Below are 6,595 nucleotides of genomic sequence, written 5' to 3'. Positions count from 1 at the left end.
TTTTTGGAACCTTGGTTCTTTCCAGTGAACCGCCGCGTTTCTACGGACAGCGGAGAAACGTAACCAAGAGCCGCGGCTCTGACCAATGCGCATGGCTTCGCGTCTAACAGCACCCGAAACAAATTAAAACAGGGCGTGTTACTGTTTTTTCCTATTATTTATTTATATGAAACGTTGTAAATGATAAGCTCCACTGGGTGATAACGCTGTATTTGAAGCTCAGAGCTCTTGGTTACGTTTCTCCGCTGTTCACAAGGTCAGCAGGACGCCTCTAAACTCGGCCACAGCGTCCCCCGCTCATGACGTATTCCTGGTCCCCCTCTAAACGTGTAGAAACGCGGCGGTTCACTGGAAAGAACCAAGTTTCCACGAATCAGGAATGGAACCGGTTCAAGAACCGGAGTTGATTTGGTGGAAAAGCACTATGGTTGACAGCAACAAATCAGCGTTCTGATTGGTTAAACAAACCTCGCGATGTGATTGGTCCAGCTAAAACTTTCCTATTGGTCCATCAATTGGCCGTCAAAACAGGGTCTTAAATCCACAACTGCCAAAATAGATTCGCACACGCAGCAGAGAAGGGGAAGGTGTGGATTTTTTCCACCTCATTCAAAAACTCAGTAACATTTGGAACCCTAAAAAGATCTGCTATTGCACATTTTAAGCTTTTTGAGAAGGTACTGATTCACAAATTTATGACATTTGATTTACAAATGCAATTTTTTTTTACACATTTGTGATTTTAAGTTATTTTGTTGTTGTGGTTTTAAGTTTGTACATTCCAATACATTTGTGGAATTTAGTTTTACGTGTCTGTAGTTGCTCAAGCGCAGTTACAAAGTCCGTTACATTTGTGAGTATTGTTTTACAAACTCTTTTTTACCCTTTTTTGACTCCATAGTGATCAGCCAAGACGTGTTTTGTGTCTGAAACTTTTTTGCTAATGTAGCTAACTCTAAACAAAACTTTTAGCTGCTTTATAGCATTGTGTAAACTAAGTACAATCATATAATTTGAAGTTATGAATGTGGTTTCTGACACTGACATGTACTTATACTAATGGACAAAAGCACATACAAAATTCATCCTTTAGCTTTGTGAAATATCTACCTAATTAGCATGTAGGTCCTAGTAGGAACACAGTAACACAGTTCATGTGGGTAGACTTATTGACAAAAAGAAACGGAAAAAGGAGCAATTTTGATTGTGATTTATCATGTTTTAACATCCATCAACTTGGACAACCTCAAAATGGCGGCTGCTACAATTATTAGCATTCTGATGCACTTTGCTGTATTTCATAAAGATGTGTTTCTACAGTGTCTGCAACCACAAAACACAAAAAAAGTTCATTTGATGTACAATGTCTACTACTGAGCTATTGGCTTCCTCCTTGCTGTTTAGCTACATTAGCCATGCTTTTCCACACTCTTAAAAATAAAGTACTTCAAAAGGTTCTTTGAGCAATGCCATAGAAGAACCATTTTTGCTAATATGTTTAAATGGGCAAAGAATCTTAAGAGCAAGGGAAGTATTTTCAAACCTTTAAAAGATTCTACACACTCACGCATCTCTTTAAAGAAAACATGGTTCTTTCACCAAAAGTGATCCTTCTATGGCATCACTCAAAAAACCTTTTGTAGCATGTTTATTTTTTAAAATGTAGTACAAATCTAAGGCACCGTAAGACCAAACATGTCTTGGGTAACTGATGTTTGCCCAGATCATACCACTGAAAACATTAGTAAGTTGAGATAAATAAATGAGGTTATGCTATGTATTGCACTTAGGCTAAAACACCATCTCAGGGTACATACAGTAAGAGAACAGTGAGAAATCCCTTCTGTGCAGGAGAATGTGAAACACCTTTAAAGAGCTTTGTTTCTTCATTACTAATGTTTACATGAACGTACCGGACAAAGAGATTCCAGATTTAAGAGAAGATGGCACTTTATTGATCCTGAAGAAATGAAAGATTTGAAATGACAGTGAGTGGAGATTCTACCTATAAAGGATGACCGTGCTGAGGGAGCTTTCTGTACAGAACTGTGAGTAATACACATGGTTCATTCTGAATTGGAAACTTTTTTCCAAAACCACTACTAGGACAGACTGGATTTCCATTCTGGCTTGATTCACTCAGAGCAAGACATCTGGCACAAACATCTGGCCTCTGAATGATAGTTTTAAATGAGTTATCTCTTGGTGTTTTTTTTTCCTGTTTGTTTTTTGATATTTTTTTGGTGATTTATGATTTTTCATCTTTTCTAAATGCTGAAGGCCTACTTTAGAGACATTACTTATCTGTTGTTTTGTTGCAACTGGGGTCCCAGTTACCCCCTCACTGTGGTCTCATGGAGCACACCTCATTCATCTCATTAACCAATGAAACATTTTAGTTATGTTCTGGACCGGGGGTGTAGAGTGGAGAGAACACCAAAAATATTCACAGCATGGACTCACCAGGACTGTGATTGAGGATCCCTGTAATAGATAGTAAAGCTGTGCCTATTCTGTCCTTTTTTTTTTATCATTTTATTTTATCTCTATTTTTTTACTGAACCTAAAATGTGTTCATAGGGCTTTTAGTAATAAAAAAAACCTGGTTGTAAACAATACAAATTGATGTACTCTGCATTTTTTATTTCTAACTTCGTAGGAGAACCTTGGATTTTGAGGTGAGCCAAATTCAAAGCGTCTGTTATAGTGCATCTTTATAATTTTGGAATTGGGCATTTAAATTTTAATGTTTCTGGGCTCACATTAAAGCTGAATGATATGGTGAAAAAATCTAGTTGTGATATTTCTGACCAATATCATGATTGGAATTTAAGTTGCAAGTATTTTCTGAAAATAAAGGTCCCAGCTTGTTATTTCTTCTTATAACCAAGTAGACCAAGAAGATCTGGCTTTAATTTTTAATTGGAGCTTGAATACAGAGTTCCAGATAGTCGTTTAGTTTGTTTGTGTCTGATTGGTCTAACTCTAGAAGAGTAATTTCCCAATATAAAACAATTGAAGTACAATTGAATCTTTTTTGTTTGTTTGTTTGTTTTGTTTTTTTGTAATTTGTGCCCTCCTACACCTGTTATAATGCTATAATACGAAAAGATTACAGAGCGGTATGTGTAGGGGCTTGATGAAAACAGGCTGCTGAGGGAAGTGCGGTGAGCTTCTAAGAAAATTCAAATTGCAGCTTTGTTTAAATCAAGGAAATCCTCTTTGTGACTGTGTGTAATTGTTGAATTCCGTCTAGAGGAATTTCTCAAGGAGGATCTGGCGGAAGAGGACCCTGTCAGAGGGGTAGTCACCCACACTCGTTATTTAAGAGCTGACTACATAGAGACTTCATATCACATGCATAAACATGCAGTAGCTTATAGCTTTAACAATTAAGCACTCTTTTCTAACTCTGGTTTGAAATGAACAACTGGGCTTTGTTAATGTTGTTTCTTAATGTGATCCAAATTGTTCTGGCCACGGTAACTCAACCCAGTTCTTTTTGGGAATATTTGACAAATTGAGACGTCTCTGGGTGGCTGGTGTCTTCTCAAGTGCCCTCAGTCTTGCTTCAGTGTTAATCACAATACTGTAGCATTAACGCAGTGAATCAGACTACAGCCCTCACCTTTAATGAAACCCGTTATTGTGTCAGAGGTGGTGAAGTTTTTAACTGTGTCTGGAACTAAAAACCCAGTGGAATTTTATTCTCAGTCAGCGTCATCCTTCTTCCCTGTACTGTGCCTGTGGAATTGATTTGGATTGATTTTCCAGGACAGTGCGTGGCTAACCTGATTAAAAGCAAAAAGAATGTAGAGAAAAGTTATTTGTGACCTTTCCTTTAGCAAAAGCGTTACTGTCAATATGTAACAAGTTGGAGTTTTATTGTTTTATGTGCAACAATGATGGTTTTTATTCAATATTCAGTTTTTACATAGTAAGAAATCAACTTGAATGTGTAGTGATTAGAACTTTAACAAAGCAAAACAGAACCACACGAAGGGTCAGTTTCCCATTCAGGGATTAAGTCTAAGAGTTTTCTGTGACAGAACCAACAATACATGATCACTAGGTAAATATTTCTGTTCCCCTCGTATTCCTCATAGCCCTTTCTGTCCCTGTTTTATCTCCCAGTAGCCCACACACACACACACACACACTTTTTTTCAACATTACATCCATAATGCTAGCTTGGTAAACAATCTTTTTTTAAAATTATAATACTACTGAGTTGTAAAACAGAGATATTTCATATTTACATAGGACATTCTGCACCTTCTTGTTAAAAAAAAAGGCCCAAACTGAGTTTTAGGCGTCCTTAAATAGTGCCTGAGCAAGTTCAGACATTCCTGTAGGAGCCAGGTTGGGTTGGGGGGGGGTTGTATGATTGGAAATATTTTTCTTTTATTTTCAGTTTAGATTAACCTTGTTCCTAATGTGTGCTTGTAGTTTGATTAGTATCAAGTAGTCGTTTTTGGAACAAGGGTTTTGCAGAGTACAATTGCATGTTTTTATTATTATTATTATTATTCTTTGATTGTAGCTGTCTCCCCCTGTGAGCAGTGAAGAGGGGCTAGGCTTAGTCACTGTCCAGGAAACCCACAGACTTGTTACTATTTACATTTTCTATTCAGTTTTGTATTAACAGCCTTTTTAGTTTTTGAGAATTTATAATTTTGTGGACTGTGAATTTGATTCACTGCTGAATAACAGACATTGTATTACTACAATGCAGGTAGTGTCGCTGTCACACAACTTCAGAGACATGAAGTTTGTCTGTTTAAGCCGCACTCCAGGTGACTGTTTGTGAGGCGTTTGGTGTGTTCTCCCTGTGTCTGCGTGGGTTTCCTCCCATGGTCCTAAAACACACGTTGGTAGGTGAATTGTCGATCAAGTGTCTATAGGTATGTATCTGTATAAATGTGTGAGTGTGTGTCATCCTGTGAAGGACTGGTTCCCCCCTGCCTTGTGCCCAATGATTCCGGATAGGCTCCGGACCCACCGCGACCCTGAACTGGATAAGTGCCTACAGACAATGAATGAATAAATGAAGGTTTTTGTGTATCAAATTTTAGTACAAAATTCTCAGACTCGTCAGAGTGATAGTAAGAGTTGCATGGTGTTAACAAAAAAGAAATATAGTTACACTAACATTGAAATCACCATTTTTAAATAATCTCAATCCCAACTCACAAACTTTTGGATACAGTATTTTCCCCAAGAACAGAACAACAGCATGTGTTTCCAGTCCTCAGTCACAGATTTCAATTACTGTGTATTTTCAGCGAACAAGGGATTCAGGCTTAATGTACAAGAAATGAACCAATAACACAGCAGTAAAACTTATCCACCTCCCGCTGTTCCATTAGCATGTGTTGTTATGAGTAATCTTCAGCTCCAAAATGAAAAGCAGATCGTAAAAGGGACACATGCATTTAATTTGTTCTAAATCAGCGTAACACCTTGTAATTCTGCTAATTAACTCCAGGTCAGGGAAGCTGCACTAGTGAAATCAGATGGTGTTATGAAACACTGGTGAGCAGGAGTAGCCCTGCTATAAAACCGGGAACACTCCCAAGTGGCACACAAGTCTAAGCACTATTCCCATCATTGGGAGATTACGAACTAAACCCTGGAGTCAAAGAGAGCCCAACTGGCCGCCTCCGCTCTGGAAAAGATCTTGAAACACCCAGAGGAAAATCAGCCAATCAGATTATATTTCTTCCTATGGTATCTATGTGAGTAGCTCTACCACTGGTTAGGGCTTCAGGACCTGAACTAAAGGCTTAACGTGTCATATTAAATACTGTGAACGTAGTTTAATGCTAACATACTGCTAGGAGCCAATGGAAATTGGCGTATTCATAAAGGCAGCTTTCTTACTTTCACACACGCCATCATTTCCACAAAAAGACGCCTCCTGCATTGTAGCATGTTTGTGCATCACAATAAAAGCAATTATAGAGACTTTTTGGTCTCTTAAACCAGTCCCCATTGACCCAGTCCATGTTTTTAATCCAACCCAGCTCCCATCACTCCTCTGCTGGGTACTGACTGTTCTTAACAGCCTGTTTTAATTGAGCTAGGAGAATGTGAACTGTCTGCAAAGCCCTGATGACTGATTTAGGAACCAATGATTTATTGTTAATTTTTAGAAAACGCCTTCAACATTTGCAGCATTCTTCCCACACACATCTAAACTGGATCTGCTGCTTTTTACCCCCACATATACTGAAATTACTGCTTCCTTTGTAAATGTCTAGTTAATCTAAGATATATATATCCTCACTCTGCAGCGGACAAGGGGCTACATCACTAGAACAACAAATAGTAAATTCTTTTGTGTCATTTTAGATGTGAGAGGCCTTCAGCGGTGAACTGTTGAATGTGAAGGAAATGAGCGTTTATTGGTTTATCAGTTTCTTGCAATAAAAAAAATACAAAAATAGTGAAAATGAAGACGTTTATTTACATGTTTTTGTCCCTGTGAGAGGTCAGTGCTTTGTCAGGGTGTTTGTCAAAGTGAGTTATTTCCTTTGTTTAAAAATCACACAGGGGCAAACACAAATGTTCCATTCTCTAATAATCTACTCAC

Source organism: Hoplias malabaricus, chromosome 2 (genome assembly GCF_029633855.1).
Source record: "Hoplias malabaricus isolate fHopMal1 chromosome 2, fHopMal1.hap1, whole genome shotgun sequence".
NCBI lineage: Eukaryota > Metazoa > Chordata > Actinopteri > Characiformes > Erythrinidae > Hoplias > Hoplias malabaricus.
This window is presented reverse-complemented; position numbering follows the sequence as displayed.